Source organism: Bubalus bubalis, chromosome 5 (assembly GCF_019923935.1).
Source record: "Bubalus bubalis isolate 160015118507 breed Murrah chromosome 5, NDDB_SH_1, whole genome shotgun sequence".
NCBI classification, from domain to species: domain Eukaryota; kingdom Metazoa; phylum Chordata; class Mammalia; order Artiodactyla; family Bovidae; genus Bubalus; species Bubalus bubalis.
The window spans coordinates 30,860,201-30,880,799 of record NC_059161.1 but is presented as its reverse complement, the minus strand read 5'-3'; positions in this window follow the sequence as shown (position 1 = coordinate 30,880,799).

Sequence of the window (20,599 nt, the reverse complement as noted above, 5' to 3'; positions counted from 1 at the left end):
AACCCAAAGAAAGCTGGTGCTTTTAGTGCACAAATACCAGACAAAGCAGACATCAAGGACAGAAGCTGGACAGGAGATAAAGGGGGATAAACAATGAAGGCAAAGATAATCACTGCTTCAGGGAAGCACAGTCATTTTAAATATATGTGACACCAATAATACAACTAATTTCAAAACATGTAAGGAAACAAGTGAGAGATGAAAAAGGAAAAACTGGCAAAATTATCACTGTAATGGGAAATTGTTCATCTGTCTAAGCCTATAATTGATATGAAAAGCAGATGTTCAGTACGAATATAGACAGTTTGAAATGTGAATTTAGGTGACACCCAATTACAAATGTACAACATTTTACCCCAAAACTGCAGGATACAGATTTTATCTAAGTACATAAGAAATATTAACCAAAGTTTATCATCTCCTGGGGCAGAACACAGACCTCACAAACTTCAAGGGCAGGGCCAGGATGAGGGGGAGTCAGGTGAGGCTTCCAAAATATACAGATATTCATCACTTATCACAGTGGAATTAGGCTAGAAGTCAATTAAAGAAAACTAGAATGCTAGGAAATGTTCACAATAAGAAGAATTCTCATAAAACATTAAAAGGATCTGTTTTAATCTGATAAAGAGCATCTGCAAAAAGCCTAGAATACGTTTTACACTTTGCAGCAAAGGTTTCCCAGCTATTAGAAATGAAACAAAAATGTCTGTTCCTTCTTCTTCTATTAAGCCTATACTGCCGATCTCAGCCAGTGCAATACATCAAGAAAAAGAAATTAAAGACATCTGGTTGGATGGGAAGAAGTAAAACATTTATTATTTGCAGACAATGTGATTTTATATGCAGGCAATCTTAAAGGATCCACAGATAAACCATAATTAAGTAAATTCATTGTGGTCGCTGGGTCCCAGGTCAATATATAAAAATAAAATCTATAAGCTAGTGAAGAAACAAGATGGACCACCTGAGTCCCATGTAAAATTTGGTCCAGGATATAGATACTGCTGATCACATACACACATCCCTGAAGAATATGAGAAGGTTTGTTGTTATTGTTGTTGCTCAGTCGCTAAGTTATGCCTGACTCTTTGTGACCCCATGGACTGAAGCATGTCAGGCCCCCCTATCCCTCACTATCTCCTGGAGTCTGCCCAAGTTCATGTCCATTGAATCAGTGATGCCACCCAACCATCTCATCCTCTGTTGCCCTCTTCTCCTTTTGCCTTCAATCTTTCCCAGCATCAGGGTCCTTTTCCAATGAGTCAGCTCTTCGTATCAGGTGGCCAAAGTATTGGAGCTTCAACTTCAGCGTCATTCTTTCCAGTGAGTATTCAGGGTTGATTTCCTTTAGGACTGATTGGTTGGATCTCCTTGCTGTCCAAGGCACTCTCAAGAGTCTTCTCCAGCACCATAGTTCGAAAACATCAATTCTTGGGCACTCACTCTGCCTTCCTTATGGTTCTACTCTCACATCCAAACGTGACTACTGGAAAGACCATAGCTTAGACTATACAGACCTTTGAGGGTAAACAGATGTCTTTGCTTTTTAATACACTGTCTGGATGGGGAAGATCCCCTGGAGAAGGGAACAGCTACCCACTCCAGTATCCTGGCCTGGAGAATCCATGGACTCTATAGTCCATGGGATCGCAAGGAGTTGGACACGACTGAGCGAATTTCACTTTCACTTTTCATTCGGTTTGTCGTAGCTTTCCTTCCAAGAAGCAAGTGTCTTCTAATTTCATGGCTGCGGCCACCATCTGCAGTGATTTTAGAGCCCAGGAAGAGAAAATCTATCACTGTTTCCCCTTTATCCCCATCTATTTGCCATGAAGTGATAGGACCATATGCCATGATCTTATTTTTTTTTAATATTGAGCTTTAAGCTTCTTTAATACTAAACTTTTGTGACCCTCATGGACTGTAGCCTGCCAGGCTCTTCTGTTCATGGGATTCTCCAGGCAAGAATATCAGACTGGGTTGCCATTTCCTTCTCCAGGAGATCTTCCCAACCCAGGAATTGAACTTGGGTCTTCTGCATTGCAGTCAGATTCTTTACTGACTGAGCTACAAAGAAAGACCTCAATACTAAGTTTTAATATGAGAAGGTTTATTACTCATATTAATGAGGCTTTCTGAGGAGTGCAGGGTTGGATCCCAGGCTGGTCTGAAAATGGCATGAAAGAGCTTGAAAAGAAGACTGGGCTGGGAACATATGATAGTTAGGGAGTGGGCAGGGTGGGGGTTCCCATGTACAGGCCAGGACTTATAGGAACAATAAACAATTGGAAACTAAAACACCCAAAAGTCAAGTACTTATCTTACCTGTGCAACACATCTCACAGAAAACTACAAAACATTGCTTTAAAAAGGCAATGATGAATGTGGAGAAAAGGGAAGCCTCCTGCTCTATTGGTAGAAATGTAAATTGGTGCAGCCGCTGTGGAAAACAGTATGGAGATTCCTCAATAAATTAAAAATAGAACTGCCATTGCTGTTCAGTTGCCCAGTCATGTCCTACTCTTTCTGATCCCATGGATGCAGCATACCAGGCTTCCCTGTCCTTCCCTATCTCCTGGAGTTTGCTCAAACTCATGTCCATTGAGTCAATGATGCCATTCAATCATGTAGAACTACAATATGATCCAGCAATTCCATTCCTGGGTATTTGTCTGAAAAAAACAAAAACACTAAATAGAAAAGATACATGCACCCCGGTGTTTATAGCAGCACTATATACAAGAGCTAAGATATGGAATCAACCTAGGTGTCCATCAACAGAGGAACAGATAAAGCAGATGTGGTATATATACAATGGACCATTACTAAGTCATTAAAAAAATGAAATAATTTGGGAGAACATAGATGGACCTAGAGGGTATTACGATAAGTGAAATAAGTGAAATAAGTCAGATGAAGAAGGACAAATAGTGTATGATTTCACTTATATGTGGAATCTAAAAACAAAAATGAACAAGCATAACTAAAGAGAAATACACTCATAGAAAACTAACAGGTGGTTGGCAGATGGGGTGGTATAGGGAGAGGAGAGAAATAGGTGAGAGAGACTGAAATTTACAAACTTTCAGTTACAAAATAAATGAATCTCAGGTATGAAGTGTTAAGTATGAGGAATATAGCCAATTAACTATGTAATATCTTTATATGGTCACAGATCATAACTAGACATATCTATGACCATTTTGAAATATAGAAATATTGAGTATAGAAATATTGAATACTAAGTTGTATAATAGGAACTAACTTAGAGTTGTAAGTCAATTATATTTTGAAAACAAACAAACTCATAAAAGAGATCATATTTGTGGTGGAGAGAGGAGGAATTGGATGAAAGGCACAAATATATCTTATTTATTAGATAAATACAATGATAAGTACTAAACATGTACTCTATAACATGATATTAATGCTGCTATATATATTTATGAAAGTTGTTGAGAGTAAATATTTTTTCTGTTTCTTTAATTTTCTATCTATATGAGATGATGAGTATTCACTAATTGTGATTATCACTTCATGATGTCTATAAATTATATCATCATCATGCTGTACATCTTAAATTTATACAGTGCTGTGTGTCAGTTTAGTTAATCCAGTCGCCAGTCATGTCTGATTCTTCACAACCCCATGGACTGTAGCATGCCAGGCTTCCCTGTCCATCACCAGCTCCCAGAGCTTGCTTAAACTCATGTCCATCCAGTCAGTGATCCCATCCAACCATCTCATCTTCTGTTGTCCCCTTCTCCTCTGGCCTTCAATCTTTCCCAGCATCAGGGTCTTTTCCAATGAGTCACTTCTTCCCATCAGGTGGCCAAAATATTGGAGTTTCTGCTTCAGCATCAGTCCTTCCAATGAATATTCAGGACTGATTTCCTTTAGGATAGACTGATTTGATCTCCTTGAAGTCCAAGCGACTCTCAAGAGTCTTCTCCAACACCACAGTTCAAAAGCATCAATTCTTCAGCACACAGCTTTCTTAATAGTCCAACTCTCACATCCATACACGACTACTGGAAAAACCATAGCTTTGACTAAATGGACCTTTGTTGGCAAAGTAATGTCTCTGCTTTCTAATATGCTGTCTAGGTTTGTCATAGGTTTTCTTCCAAGGAGCAAGCGTCTTTTAATTTCATGGCTGCAGTCACCATCCACATGATTTTGGAACCCAAGAAAATGAAGTTTCTCACTGTTTCCATTGTTTCCCCATCTATTTGCCATGAAGTGATGGGACTGGATGCCATGATCTTAGTTTTCTGAATGTTAAGCTTTAAGCCAGTTTTTTCCCTCTCCTCTTTCACTTTCATCAAAAGGCTCTTTAGTTCTTCTTCGCTTTCTGCCATAAGGATGATGTCATCTGTGTATCTGAGGTTATTGATATTTCTCCCAGCACTCTTGATTCCAGCTTGTGATTCATCCAGCCCAACATTTCATATGATGTACTCTGCATATAAGTTAAATAAGCAGGGTGACAACATACAGCCTTGACATACTCCTTTCCCAATTTGGAACCAGTCATCTGTTCTATGTCCAGTTCTAACTGTTGCTTCCTGACCTGCATACAGATTTCTCAGGAGGCAAGTAAGGTAGTATGATATTCCCATCTCTTGAAGAATTTTCCACAGTTTCTTGTGATCCACACAGTCAAAGGCTTTGGCATAGTCAATAAAGCAGAAGTAGATGTTTTTCTGGAACTCTTTTGCTTTTTCAATGATTCAACAGATGTTGGCAATTTGATATCTGGTTCCTCTGCCTTTTCTAAATCCAGCTTGAACATCTGGAAATTCACGGTTCACATACTGTTGAAGCCTGGCTTGGAGAATTTTGAGCATTACTTTGCTAGCGTGTGAGATGACTGCAATTGTGCCATAGTTTGAGCATTCTTTGGCATTGCCTTTCTTTGGGATTGGAATGAAAACTGACTTTTTCCAGTCCTGTGGCCACTGCTGAGCTTTCCAAATTTGCTGGTATATTGAGTGCAGCACTTTAACAGCATCATTTAGGATTTGAAATAGCTCAACTGGAATTCCATTACCTCCACTAGCTTTGTTTGTAGTAATGATGCTTCCTAAGGCCCACTTGACTTTGCATTCCAGGATGTCTGGCTCTAGGTGAGTGATCACACCATCATGGTTATCTGGGTCATGAAGATCTTCTTTGTATAGTTCTTCTGTGTATTGTTGCCACCTCTTCTTAATATCTTGTGGTTCTGTTAGGTCCATACCATTTTTGTCCTTTATTGTGCCCATCTTTGCATGAAATGTTCCCTTGATATCTCTAATTTTCTTGAAAAGATCTCTAGTCTTTCCCATTCTATTGTTTTCCTCTATGTCAGTTATATCTCAGTAAAACTAGATGAAAAAATTTCTTAAAAGATAAAGGTGAACCTAAATAAATGTAGGGTTTAGGTTTTGTGTCAAGATACAATACTGTAAAGATGTCAGTTATCTCCAAATTAACTCATGAATTCAATATTAATTTTGAAATTCCAACAAGTCATTATTGGTGAAAGTTGACAAGCCAGTTTTAAAGTGTATATGGAAATGAAAAGCATCAGGAATAGCAAGAAGATCTTACAGAAGAACAATGCAGAGGACTGCAGTACCCAATGTCAACATTTATCGTGATGCTACAACAACTAAGGAATTGTGTTGTTGGTACACAGATGAACACATAAGCTCAGGATACAGACCTGGTCACCTGGCGTAGGATGAAACTGACACTGCCCTGTAGATGGGGGAGGATAGCTTTTCAAAAGGGCTGAGTCTCCTGGGCAGCAAAATACAAAGAAAATGAGTCTGGATCCCTACCTCACACCACTCTCATATACCGGTCCATGGGACAATGTGAATTCTGCGTATGAAAGATTAAACAACAAATTCCCAGAAGACAGCTTGGGAGAAAATTCACATGGCTTTGGGGTAGGCAAAGAGTTCTCTCAGAGAACACGTAAACACAGACCATAAGTCAGGAAAGTAAGAAAGCAAACCACAGACTAAGCATATATCCAGAACTCACATCCAGAGCAAATACTGACCTTCTGCAAATCAATAAGAAAAAAAAAAAAAAGACATCCAATAATCAAAAAACAGATAAAAGATTTGAATAGGCATTTCACAAAATTTATCCTAGAAGCCATCGAAAAGAAAAAAAAAACACCCTGAAATATCATTACTTATCAGGGAAATTCAAGTTAAAAGCACCATGGGACACCCCTACATGCCTACCAGAATGGCTAAAATTCAAGACTGGAGACACCAGTGTTGCTGAGGCCGTGGGGCCCCTGGAAATCGGTTCAACCTTGGAAAACTGAGACACAGTATTTACTGAAGCTGAACCTACATGTACACTGTGATTCAGCTATTTTACTCCTGGGGGTGCTCCATGGACATGTCCACCAACCGACACATACACAGTGTTCAAAGCCACACAACCAGCAGTAGCCCAAGGTAGGCACGATCCAAGTGTCCACTGGCAGAAGCAGGACAGAGACCATGGCAACTCTACGATGAGAGAAAGGCAGCAATTACCAGCCCCACATGCATGCATTAATGTCAAAAGGAAGAAACTGGACACGAGAGAGACCATGAGTGTAAAGTACGTAAAGTTCACGTACGTAAAGTACCACGTACGTAAAGTTCAGAAGGAGGCAAAACCAGTGTGTGCTTTGGGAGGTCACGGCAGAAGTTGTCTTGGGAAGGAAGGTACAACAGTGAGGCCAGCAAGGTTCTCTGTGTATTCCCCATGCACACGCAACGATCATGGGATTCAGATTCATCAGCGTGATGGAGTCACTTCACGGAGCAGCATGGCACTGGCCTGAGTCGAGGAGCTGGGGCCCACGTTCCCTGGTCTCTGAGCAGCATGTAGAAGAGGTCACCACTCGTGACCACAGGGACTGCGTTCAGCCCTTTTGGACATGACTTCAGCTCTGCAGTATGACCAGAAGGGGATGGTCGCCAGCTCTGTCCTCTGCGCTGAAATCACCATGGCCATTGCCTCTGTATGGGGCACACGACTCTGGCGGGCCCCCCAGCAGCATTCACAAATAGTGATGGTGAGGTGACGTGTCCCTCCTGCCCTGAGGATCTCCCAGGGACACCAAACCAAAGGATTAGAAGCACTCCCAGTCACCTGGGCCATGCACCAGCTGTCCCCTGCCCCACAGCAGCCTCGAAGACCCCCGAGCACGACCCGCTGTGTGCCTGGGAGGCAGCAGGGCCAGAGCTTATGCCAGCTTTGTGGTTCCGCCTAAGACCTTCTCTACAATGGGTCAGCATGCTTCTTCTGTGCAGTTTTCAGTGGCATTTTCATCTCTTCTCAGCCTTTGGCAGCTCAATTCTTCCACTTAAACCTGAAAAGCATTTTGCAGTTGTTCTGAGAAAAGAAAAAAAAAAAAAAAAAAATAGACACACAATTGTATTTGCCCGGAAGTCCCTGAGCTTTTTGAAAAAAGAGGCCAAAGCTTCAAGGGCTCCCGGTCATAGCTGACAAAGTTCCATAACAGATAATGCCTTGGGGGGAGGGAGACACATCTGGGGACACTGTGGCCCTGCGCCGTCGTGCAGCCTTCAGAAGAAAATGATTATGATTTGCATAATGGGATTTCTGCAGAAATCATAATTAATCTTAAACTTCACATTAGTGAATGTATGGGAACCTTTCAGCTTCTTCACTTTTTCATCTGAAACTACCATGCAGCCTGAAGACCCCTGGAGGTGGCTGGGGACCACCCGTGGCCCAAGGAGCGTCCTGCAGGAACCCGGGTCCGAGGCCAAGAGAGAAGGGAACAGGCCGGCGGTGCTCGGGGGAGGGGGGCTGGGGATGCGGCAGAGGGGCGAGAACAGGTTTTCCAGGACTGTGGTTTTGACATTCGGGGCCCAGGGTGGCAGTACTGGGGGCCTGGGCTGGGAGGGGCAGCCCAGCCAGGTGTGGGGCCACTCTGGTTTGAAAATAGTCCAAAATGACCACCCACTTGATGTTTCACATCCTATGGTGAGATTTAAGGGACTGGGGGCCAACGCCGTGCTCAGTGAGATCCCCTTAACTTTGATTTTTCTGCATGACCTCACAGGTCCTTGGAGCTTTGGCTTAATTCCAAATGGCCCCTTAGGTCCTGGACCCCCCTGGCCCACCAGCCCCACCACAGCCCAACTCCAGCCCCATCCCCCGCCCTTCCCCACCCACCAGCCCCTTAGTGGCCCCAGGGCACAGCCTTGAAACCCAGTCTCCAAATCCACAGTCTTGGAATTGGAGCCTCTGGTGTCCCCAGGGTCTCATGCCCCAACCACACAGCCCGGCTCCAGCCAGGAGGCCGAGCTTCTGGAAGGCTCCAGGTGGCGGAATGCAGGCGGGGAGCCACATGCTGCCAGGGCGCGGCTCCCGGAGGGGGCCGCGCACATAAAGCCCCCATTCTGCTCCCCGCTGCCCTTCCTCCAGGGAACCGAGAGCCACGACCAGATTTTCCAAGAGGGTTTCCTGTCCTTTGGCCACTACTCCTGCCAAAGCCTCTTTGTCCCCTGCTTCCTGGCGGCCTCTGCCTCCATAAACACCTTAAGCCTCACGGCCTGGGGGCGATGAGGGCAGCGATACTCAACCCCTCAGCTCACTGTCAGCCTGCAAACTCCAGCGTCCTGCCTCCCTCCTCGCGCCCTCTGGCCAGGACAGGCTGAGTGAGGGCGCTGACCCCCCCTGGCTGCACAGGAGGTGGAGGAGAGGCCTGAATCCCCATTCACTCAGGCCCAGGTCTCTAGGAGGGACTGGACTGCCCATCGAAGATGGTTATAGGGTTACCCCCCGGGTACTGGGTGCTGTCACTGCCCGGCTGGCACACGGATCACAGCTAGATCAGTGTCCCTCTCGTGTGTGTGCACAGTCAGCCCGCACGAGGCCCCACACAGGCCGCACAGCGCCCCAGCACCAGGAGGGGCCACCTGAAACAGCATGCATTCGTGCTTAGTCGTGTCCAACTCTTTGCAACCCCGTGGACTGTAGTCCACCAGGTTCCTCTGTCCATGGGATTCTCCAGGCAAGAATACTGGAGTGGGTTACCATTTCCTCCTCCAGGGGATCATTCCTGCCCAGGGATTAAATCCATATCTCTTGCATCTCCTGCACTGGCAGGCAAATTCCTTACCACTGCACCACCTGGGAAGCCCTTAAACAGCAAAATCACCAAAGGGAAGCACAGAAAGGTGGAGAACAGCACCAGATAATCAACCCACGGGAAGGACCCTTGTCCAGTGAGAGCTGAAGCTCAGCCAGGGACACGTGACCTGTGACTCAAAATTTTCACAGTTCTGCACGTGCCCACGGGGTGGATTTGGGGGCCATAAATACCCATCAGCAGGAGGTGAATCCAACTGTGTGCTCTGAAAGGGTGCGTGTGATACGTGATGACATCTTAAAAATAACATGAAATACACAAAACGAAGTCCGACATAGAGAAACAAAATGGTGAGCATGCTTACCCCAAACGGTGAGAATGCTCTTACCAGCTGCACACAGACCCACCAGTGACCCCAGGAGGCCACAGCCCCCTACCCAACCACTCAGAGAACCCTGCCCCCGACCCCATGCTTGTCCAGGAGACCTGGTGCAGCGGGGGTGTGGGGGGGAGGCGGTCAGGCTGTCCCCCAGTGCTGCCCTCCAGCCCCCGGCCACCAGGAGAGCGTTAGAGATGGTCACCCAGGGACCATCGTCACACCCGCTGACTCTATTAGGGAGAGTATGTTTTATTAATACTGGACATTAAAGTTTAATGCTGTGATTACAGGGGAAAAATGGGCCTTCACCTTCGAGGAATATTAGAGTCCAAAGTGAGCCTGCGACAGAGAGGGATGTTCATCACGGCCCAGCAGGATAGCCACCCCATCCGTCACGCCCCCGCAAGGCCCCATGAGCCCCCTCACTGTGCTCCTGCAGGGTCAGCCTCACCCCAGGGCTCTAAGGCCACAAGGAGGATGTGCTGATGAGACTGGGGCACCAAGGCCCCTAAAGCCTTCCTCCCCGCTCATCCTGAGGGGAGCCCATGAGGAGCAAGGAGTCCCTGGTTTGCTGTCTGGGCCCCTCGGCCCTCCTCACCCCCATTAAGGCTATGGTGGCAAGAGGCCCACGTCCCAGCCCCAAAAGCCTGGGTCCAGCAAGACAGGGTGGGTTCTGGGGCTTTTGGCAGAGGGCTCCAGAAAGGGGAGGGCACTGGCCATCATGGCCCTCACCTCCCTAGCACCTCTGGGCAGAGGACATGGGGTTCAGAGCCCCCAAGTATGGCTTCAAGGCTAGGCTGAAGCTCACACTTCAGCTCAGGTAGAGGAACCTCTCCCACTTGCTAGCCAACCAGCAAACCTGACATCACTCTCTTGCCTCCCTGCCCTCCCCTCCGACAACACCCCAACACACACAGCTTCATTCTTCACAAGGTGCCCAAAGATACGTGTTGCGGAGTCAGTGAAATCAATGAGCACTTTGGGGAAGATGCTGCTGTGATGAAAGGCCCTGGTGACCCTGCCGCAGAGCGGGCATCCTAGCAGCATCCAGGGTCAGCAGCTCAAAGGCAGTGAAGGCCAAGAGCCGGGAGAGATTCCTGGGGCTCTCCTGGGGTTCCCTCTCCAGCCCATGCCCATGGCAGGCATCACTAATCAATCCCCACGTGCCTCTCTGCTGAGCTGGGATGGAGCCAGAACCCTTCCACCCACTGGGCCCTGAGTCAGGACGTGATCACAGCGGGTGTGTAAGGAGAAACCTGGCCATTTGTCAGAATTTCTTGTGGGAAACAGAACCGAGGGTGGGGCGGCCTGGAGACCCTCCATGGTCCCCTTGGAAAGGAAGTGAGAACCCAGACTCAGCTGCTCAGCTCCTGGCCATGCTCACGCAGCCACCCCCCGGCCTTGGGGTCCAGCACAGAGCTGGACACAGCAGATGCCTAACAATGCCTGGGGTGGCCACGGAAGCCCTGCATAAGGAGCTTCTGTGCAGGGTCTGCCTCCTGCCAGGGGCTTGGGGAGAACTCAGGGGGGCCCCTGACTCAGGCAGGCCCAGCCTGGGTCCCATGAGAGCAAGTGGCTGCTCTGAGGACCCCGTGCTGCCTTCCCCAGCTGCCTCCAGGGGACAGAAGCAGTGTGGTTAAGGGGCTCCGGGCGTCCGGTGGGTGCAGGCTAGAGAGGGAGGGGCTGCAGGGGAAGCAGCCTGGAAGCTCGCAGACAGACGGGAGCCATTATCCATGGCCACTGGGTCCGGCCTGAGAAGCAGTTAGTGTAAAAAGTAGCAGAAGCCATGAGTGGAAACAGAGCCTCCCAGCCAACTGGCCCCAGGGGGTGACCTCCCCTAGAGGTGACCGGGTGGCCGCAGCAGCACGGACAGGCCCTCCTGCAGGGGGCCAGGCCTGCTCCCAGCCCTAGGACCCGGCTTCAAGGGCAGAGGGGAGCAGGATGGGGCGGGGGTAGCTCAGGGCCGAGGGGGTGGGAGGGAGTGGGAGGCAGGTGCCCAGGGCCTGCGGCAGCAGCTCCTCCCTCCCTCAGGCCCTTGACCTCAGGTCAGCCCTGGCCAGGGACGCTATGTCCGGCAGCTCAGAGCCCAAACAGAACAGGGGCTCACAAACAGAAATGCCCAGAGAAACCCCAACGAGGCCCTTGGGCAGTGGCCCCATCCATCTGTCCATGGCATCCAGGAGCAGCCCTGATTTCAAAGGAGACGAGCCCTACTAGACCCTGACCTAGGAGAGGCCCTCGCCGTCAGTTTTAATTGTGATGTCTCTGGCCACTCAGCAGTGGGGATCTGGGAAGTGCTGGCCCTCCATAGCACTGCACCGGTGCTTGTGACCTGAGGGATTAAGAGAGAAGCAGACAGGCGGGGTGGGGGGCGGGGGACCTTGCTTCTCACTGGAGAGTGTTGTATATTCTGAACTTTGCATTATGTTTTCAAAAATACAATTCAATTAAAAATAAATATCCTCATGCTTGTCTGACTGCATATACCTCTCACTCAGGAAATGCCCCCAAAACTGAGCATGGAAGGGGGGTGGTGTGTGTCACAGAGACCGGGGACCGCCACCACGTGTCAGAAGATTGTATCTAACGCAGGAGGACTACTGCGTGATATGGTAGCCAACAGCCACCACGCGATTTCAATCTGAGCTAACTAAAATGAATACAATTTAAAATCTAGCTCCAGAGTCATGCCCACTGCATCGCAAATGCTCATCTGCTCTTCAGAGTCATGGCCGCCCCATGGACAGTGTGGACACAGGGTGCTCCTTGCAACCCAGGAAGCTCAGAAGCCCTGAACTGGGTGCCCTCGGCCACCGAGGCAGGCTATGCAGCAACCCCCACCCCAGACCCGGAAGGACTCCTCTGCACACATTAGGAGCTTACTGCATCCTCTTTCGATGCCCGTGGCAGGGATGGCGGTGGGGTGCACCCAGAGGTGGGCACAGCAGGATGAGCCGTAGGGAGGGGCTGGTCAGAGGGTGCTTCCTGGAGGAAGTGGAACATTGATGAGTGACTGAGGAGATGGTCAAGGCACCTGGTCAGCACAGACCCTGGAGGTGGGAGGCCTTCAAAGAGATAGGGCAGAGATGATGCTAACGAAGGTGTGCCCATACCCAGAGCAAGACCAATGAGTGGCCGCATGCTTCCAGGCCAGTCCACTTCTCGAGGGTTCTGATGGGCAGAGTAGGTCTGGGAGGGATCCCGGTCCAGACCCCAGGGAAGTCAGAAGGGAGGGGCCACCTGGGACAGACAGCGGACAGTCTGTGCTTTGCGGGACAGAGTATGCCAGGCTCCCAGGGAGGGGAGCTGGGACCCCACAGAGCCTGATGGTCTTGGGGTCTCGATGCCATCAAGCCTCCTCCAACCCCAAGACCCTCGGGCAGAACCCCACAGCCTGAGTACCCCTGCCTCTCACCTGGGCCTGCTGACGGTTACGCAAAGCTGGGAGGACCTAATAATGCACCTAAACAGACCCCTTTCCTCGTGGTGTGTTTTTTATTTAATTTTCCAACGAACACACTCTTTTATCATCCAAAACCGTGAAAGTAAATTAAGAAGAAATGGGTTTCTTTCAATTAGGCTCAGCGTTGCTTTGAGTAACTGCCTATAATTCTATTTAATGAAAAAATAAAATCATTATTCCACGTCTCCCCCGCCCTGTCACAAACCCACAGACGGCCTCCATTAGCGTGCACCGTAGATTTATTTAATTAGAAAAATATTTTGTTTTCTCTGATTCTTTGGGAAAAGAGAAAAAAAAAAAAACCCTCCAGGCACAAAATTAATCAAATCTGTTACCTGGTAGTTAATGGCCCCTCCACCAGCCACCTCTCCGTCCACACCACTGTCCCCACCAGGGCATTTGCACCCAAATCTGGGTGCACCCAAATCTGGGTACACCCAGCCCAAGGGCCACCCCCTGCTCTTCCCCAGCTGCATTTGGCAAACTCAGATGCCAAGACGCTCGCTGCCGGGTGGGGACCCCCATGGCAGGCACATGGGGAAAAGGGCCAAGTTCTTCGTCGCCAGAAAGTATCCATGCTCTGGGCGCGGACATAATACGCAGGAAGCCAGCCGGGCGCACACGTGCAGCTAGTTAAAGGAGCCCCTGTGATGGTGCCAGTCCTGGAGGGGACCCCGCCCAGACCCCCATCCATGGACCCCAGACCCCCACCCAGGGACCCCCCACCCAGGAGCTTCCGTTGCTCCCCGGGGACCTGAGTGGGCCTGGGTGGTGAGAGAGAGACCCAAGAACAGCACAGAAGTGCTCAGTCCCCTCCTATGAGAGGGGAGAAGCGGGATCCAGGCTCAGGCCCCGATGGTCCCACTGGGTGACCTCAAGTGACCCTCCCCCCCACCCAGGGCCTCAGAGTCCTCCCTGCCCTGCAAGCATGTCCCTTACAGGGTCCCCACAGCCACCGTCCTAGCACTGTGGGCCACCTGCGCCCCTTCTCCCAGACACCAAGGCAAAATGTCCCAGGGATCCTTCAGAGGTTCCAGAGAAAGGAGGACAGAGTAGGGATAGCCTTTCCTGCAGGCCAGGGACAGCTGGGCAAACGTGGTGAGCAAGGAGCAAGGACTTCCAATCTAGTGTCCACCTCGTGGGAGGCTCAACACGTGCTGCTGAGCAACAGATGAGGGGAGCAGCGAGGTTGAGGGACCCTCAGACCTACAAACTCCTCCCCTCTTTCCTTCCCCACTCTCTTCCTCCCCTTCCCCTCCCCTCTCCTTCTCTCCCCTTCCTTCCTCCTCCCCCTCCTTCCTCCTTTCCCTCCTCCCCTCCCTTGCCCCTTCTCCCCTCTGCACTCACACCCTTTCCTCCAGAGCCAGCAAGCCTCAATGCCCCTTCATCCACCTGGAGACGTGGTGACCATCCCAAGAGCATCCTTTGTGCCTCATCCTGCCCAACCAGAGTGAACGTGGGTGCTCCCAGAGGGAATAAGAGGTGGGAAAGCAGTGTGTCCTTCTTGGGGACCCTGAGGTTGGCCCACAGCCCCCTGACTCATCTGGAGGCCTGGGACCTGGCTCCTCCTGTCCAGCCTGTACACACAGCACAGTCAGGGGTCTGGCCTCCCCAAGGTGGAAGTGCGCCGGCCACTCCCAGCAGAGGTCAGGTGTGTAGCTGAGACTCCCAGGGCAGAGAGGGGAGGGAGAGTCCCCAGTCCAGATCCCACACATGCCACGTGTGGCCCCAGAGACAGGGTGAGGGTCACCAGCAGACAAACTTTCTTGGAGACAGTGTACTCACCTTAGTGGGGCTCCAGCTGGGGACCCCACCTCCACCACCCCAAAGCTCAGACCACCCTCTGCCCAGCTGGGGCCTGGCCCATCAGGCCTTCACCACCTCGCCCTCACCTCAGACATGCATCCTCAACCCCAGGTACCCCAGCAGCTCCTCAAGGATGAGATCAAGGGCTCCCCAGCTGACCCGAGAGAGGGACATCCACAAGCCCAGTCTACACCGCCTAAACCTCAGCCGACCATGTGATGGACCCCAGGCAGTGTAGACAGCCTGGGAAACTGGGGCTCAAAGAACCTTTCCTCAAAACCTTCATTAATCCCAGTAGGACAGGGTTTGGGGAGGCAGGGACACACTCTGAAATCCAGGCTCGTTAGCGGGCGTGAGGCAGCAGCTTTGGCTCAGGGAGCAGGGCTCCCCATAGGTGAGGACAGGGAGGGGTACACCCAGGAGAGAGAACAGGCCACCCACCTGCGGCTGGAAGCCAGCACCCCCTTGCCCCCTGAGACCTTGTGATCCCTGTGCACCCCAGTTATGTGGGCTGTGTCCCCCTCCTACTTTTCCTACTAATTTCCCCACCCTTATGGCAGAAAGTGAAGAAGAACTAAAGAGCCTCTTGATGAAAGTGAAAGAGGAGAGTGAAAAAGCTGGCTTAAAACTCAGCATTCAGAAAACTAAGATCATGGCATCCAGTCCCATCACTTCATGGCAAATAGATGGGGAAACAATGGAAACAGTGAGAAACTTCATTTTCTTGGGCTCCAAAATCACTGCAGATGGTGACTGCAGCCACGAAATTAAAAGACGCTTGCTCCTTGGAAGGAAAGCTGTGGCAAAACTGGACAGCGTATTAAAAAGCAGAGACATTACTTTGCTGACAAAGGTCTATCTAGTCAAAGCTATGGCTTTTCCTAATCAAGTACGGATGTGAGAGTTGGGCCATAAAGAAAGCTGAGCGCCGAAGAATTGATGCTTTTGAACTGTGGTGTTGGAGAAGAGTCTTGAGAGTCCCTTGGGCTGCAAGGAGATCAAACTAGTCAATCCTAAAGGAAATCCATCCTGAATATTCATTGGAAGGACTGATTCTGAAGTTGAAACTCCAACACTTTGGCCACCTGATGGGAAGAAGTGACTCATTGGAAAAGATCCTGATGCTGGGAAAGATTGAGGGCAGGAGGAGAAGGGGACGACAGGATGAGTTGGTTGGATGGCATCACTGACTGAATGGACGTGAGTTTGAGTGAGCTCTGGGAGTTGGTGATGGACAAGGAGGCCTGGCGTGCTGCAGTCCACAGGGCTGCAAAGAGTCTACTAAACTGCCCCCTCCTTGTGACACCCTGATGTACTACTCACCACCTGAAGGGCTTGGAAGAAGCATCCGGCTGACTTTCTACTCTGCTCCATGGAGTCAGCACTTCGTGCATTTCCCGGACACACAGGCACATGCTCAGCCCAGTGCAGCAAGCCTGCCCGCCTTGCTCCCCACAGATGCAGCCTGTGGAGTCACCGGTCAGAGAACCTCTCCACCCAAGGCCACAGGAAGGGGACTTTCAGAGGAAAAGCTGGCCCCAGAGGAGGGGATGCTCAGAGAACCTGAACAACACTCGAAGGTGAACGGAATCGTCCTGGCCCCAAAAGTGCTTTCACTTGACGCCCCCTTGGTAAGTGCCCTTCTCTGCCCGCCGAGCCTCTGCCTGGTAGCAGGTGACCCTGAAGAAGATGTTCCAGTGACAGGCTGTGAGACTAAGGAAGAAACCAGCCCTGAGACACCGACCTCCGCCGTCCAGACTCCAGGACACAGGTCCCGCCAGGTCCTTGGTGTTTGTTACAGCAGCACCGGGCCCCAGAGACGGCAGGTGACCGCACACATGTCCCCCACAGCTGGAGCCACCCTGTGGACCAGAGATGTCCCCTTCCCCAGGGGAAGCCCCACCACACACACTCCTGGGCTCCTGGCCCAGGGCTCAGATGCAGTGGGATACCCTCACCCCAGGAAGCAGGTCCAAGCTTCCTCTCCCATCCCTCAGAGCATCCACATGGGTCTCCTGTTCCCTGGGCCCACGGGGACACTTTGTAGGCAGAATGAACCACAGTGACTCCAGAGGTCCTGACTCGAGACCTGGGGGAGGCTCAGCCGGGGCTCAGGGGAGGCAGGTGCTCCTGGGGGCAGCGCTACACACAAGGCTATCCCACCCACTGGGTCCCAGTATTTGCATCCCCCAGTTAGAACTGGACATGGAACAACAGACTGGTTCCAAATAGGAAAAGGAGTTCGTCAAGGCTGTATATTGTCACCCTGTTTATTTAACTTATATGCAGAGTACATCATGAGAAACGCTGGGCTGGAAGAAACACAAACTGTAATCAAGATTGCCGGGAGAAATATCAATAACCTCAGATATGCAGATGACACCACCCTTATGGCAGAAAGTGAAGAGGAACTCAAAAGCCTCTTGATGAAAGTGAAAGTAGAGAGTGAAAAAGTTGGCTTAAAGCTCAACATTCAGAAAACGAAGATCTGGCATCCGGTCCCATCACTTCATGGGAAATAGATGGGGAAACAGTGGAAACAGTGTCAGACTTTATTTTTCTGGGCTCCAAAATCACTACAGATGGTGACTGCAGCCATGAAATTAAAAGACGCTTACTCCTTGGAAGGAAAGTTATGACCAACCTAGATAGCATATTCAAAAGCAGAAACATCACTTTGCCAACAAAGGTTCGTCTAGTCAAGGCTATGATTTTTCCTGTGGTCATGTATGGATGTGAGAGTTGGACTGTGAAGAAGGCTGAGCACCGCAGAATTGATGCTTTTGAACTGTGGTGTTGGAGAAGACTCTTGAGAGTCCCTTGGACTGCAAGGAGATCCAACCAGTCCATTCTGAAGGAGATCAGCCCTGGGATTTCTTTTGAAGCAATGATGCTAAAGCTGAAACTCCAGTGCTTTGGCCTCCTCATGCGAAGAGTTGACTCATTGGAAAAGACTCTGATGCTGGGAGGGATTGGGGGCAGGAGGAGAAGGGGACGACAGAGGATGAGATGGCTGGATGGCATCACTGACTCAATGGACGTGAGTCTGAGTGAACTCCGGGAGTTGGTGATGGACAGGGAGGCCTGGCGTGCTGCGATTCATGGGGTCGCAAAGAGTTGGACATGACTGAGCAACTGATCTGATCTGATCTGATCTGGTCAGGATGCCCCACCTGCATTTAGTCTTCCCATTAGGACAGTACTTTATACTGTGTTCACCTGATGTGAAGAGCCGACTGATTGGAAAAGAGTCTAAAGCTGGGAAAGACTGAGGATGGCAAGAGAAGGGGGCAACAGAGGACGCTATGGTTGGATGGCAACACTGACTTAACGGACATGAGTTTGAGCAAACTCCTGGAGATGGCGAAGGACAGGGAAGCCTTCAGCGCTGCAGTCCATGGGGTCGCAGAGTCAGACCCGACTGAGCGACTGAACAACAATTAGAACAGAAGGACCAAACACCCCAGAACATTGAAAGAAGGGGGACCATCAGGCGCAGCCCCGGCACCCAGAGATGAGCCCAGTTCCAGCATTTTCTGACACAGTCATGATGATGGCGTCCTGTGCGGTCAGCTCAACAACAGCCCCCAAAGACATGCACGTCCTCAGAACCTGCTGCGTCAGCTCACCTGGTGTACGTCAGGGTTTTCTAGAAAAACTGGGCCAAAAGGACGTACACATGGAAAGAGTTTATTACAAGGAATTTGCCCACTTGATGATGACGAAAATCCCGAGGTCAGCAAGCTGGAGACCCAGAAGAGCAATGGGCTAATGCAGTCTCCGGTCAAAGGTCGTCAGGAACAGGAGCTCCCTCCCCCCGGGGGAGGGTCAGCCTTCGGTTCTCTCCAGGGCTCAGCTGACTGACTGAGGCCACCCACGTTATGGAGGGCAGCCTGCTGCACCCCATCTGCCGCCTGAAATACTAATCTCACCCAGACACACACTCACAGACACCCCAGATTCACGTTTGACCCAATGTCTGGGCACCCCATGGCCCAGCCAGGCATGTAAAATCAACCCTGGCGACAGGATTTGACAGATGAGATGAAGTTAAGGACCTTGAAATGGGGGTGGGGGGGGAGGTCATTCTGGATTAATTAGATGGGTCGAATGTGGTCACTGGGGTCCTCATGAGAGAGGGGCAGGAGGGTGAGAATCGGAGGGGGTGAGGGTGAGAGTCAGAGGGGAATGCAGGAGGGTGAGAGCATTTTCTTGAGCTCCAAAATCAACTGCAGTTGGTGACTGTAGCCATGAAATTAAAAGACACTTGCTCCTTGGAATAAAAGCTATGACAAACCTAGACAGCATATTAAAAAGCAGAGACATTACTTTGCCAACAAAAGTCCATCTAGTCAAAGCTATGGTTTTTCAGTAGTCATGTATGGATGTGAGAATTGAACCATAAAGAAAGCTGAGCAGAGAATAATTCATGCTTTTGAACTGTGGTGTTGGAGAAGACTCTTGAGAGTCCCTTGGACTGCAAGGAGATCAAGCCAGTTCATCCTAAGGGAAATCAGTCCTGAATATTCATTGGAAGGACTGATGCTGAAGCTGAAACTCCAATACTTTGGCCACCTGATGGGAAGAAGTGACTCAATGGAAAAGACCCTGATGCTAGGAAAGATTGAAGGCAGGAGGAGAAGGGGACGACAGAGGATGAGTTGGTTGAATGGCATCACTGACTCAATGGAAATGAGTTTGAGTAAGCTCCGGGAGTCGGTGATGGACAGGGAAGCCTGGCGTGCTGCAGTCCATGGGGTCACAAAGAATCAGACATGACTGAGTGACTGAACTGAACTGAATGTGGTCACTGGGGTCCTTATGAGAGGGAGGCAGGAGGATGAGAGTTGAAAGGGAGGGGTGAGGGTGGAAACAGAGACTGGGAGATGCTGAGCTTCTGGCTTTCAAGGTGCAGGATGGGGCCACAAGCCAAGGAGTGCAGGTGCCTCTAGAAGCTGGACATGTGGGGAAGCAGACATCTCCCTGGAGTCCCAGGAGGGGCCCAAGTTCATCCACAACTATAGGATCTGACCACGGATATTCTAAGATAATAAGCATGTGCTGTTTTAAAACACTGGGTTCATGGTAATTTGTTACAGCAGTTACAGGCAAGTAATACACACATCCTGATTTTTTTTTCCCCTCTCAATATGACTCATTTTGTTGTTGTTGTTCAATCACTAAGTTGTTTCCGACTCTTTGCAACCCCATGGACTGAAGCACACCAGGTTCCTCTGTCTTTCACTGTCTCCTGGAGTTTGTTCAAATTCATGTCTATTGAGTCAGTAATTGTATCTAACCATCTCATCCTCTGCTGCCGGCTTCTCCTTTTGCCTTCAATCTTTCTTAGCATCAGGGTCTTCTCCAATGAATCAGCTCTTCCCATCAGGTGGTCAAAGTATTGGAGCTTCAACTTCAGCATGTCATTCCAATGAATATTCAGGACTGATTTCCTTTAAGATTGACTGGTTTGATCTCCTTGCAGTCCAAGGGACTCTCAAGAGTCTTCTCCAACACAATTCACAAGCATCAATTATTCGGCACTTAGCCTTCTTTATGGTCCAACTCTCACATCCGTACATGACTGCTGGAAAAACCACAGCTTTGACTATATGGACCTTTGTCAGCAAAGTGATATCTCTGCGTTTTAAAAAGAATTTCATGTTATGATTATGTAGCGATTCTTTAGCCATTCCTTCAGTGTTGACCGTTTTGAGGGGTCTCACAAATTAACACTTCAAGGGACATCCGGGTTCTCAGTGACCACACACACACACCCCCCCACCACGTTACTACCTTTGCATGCATTCGGAGTAGTGGGGTC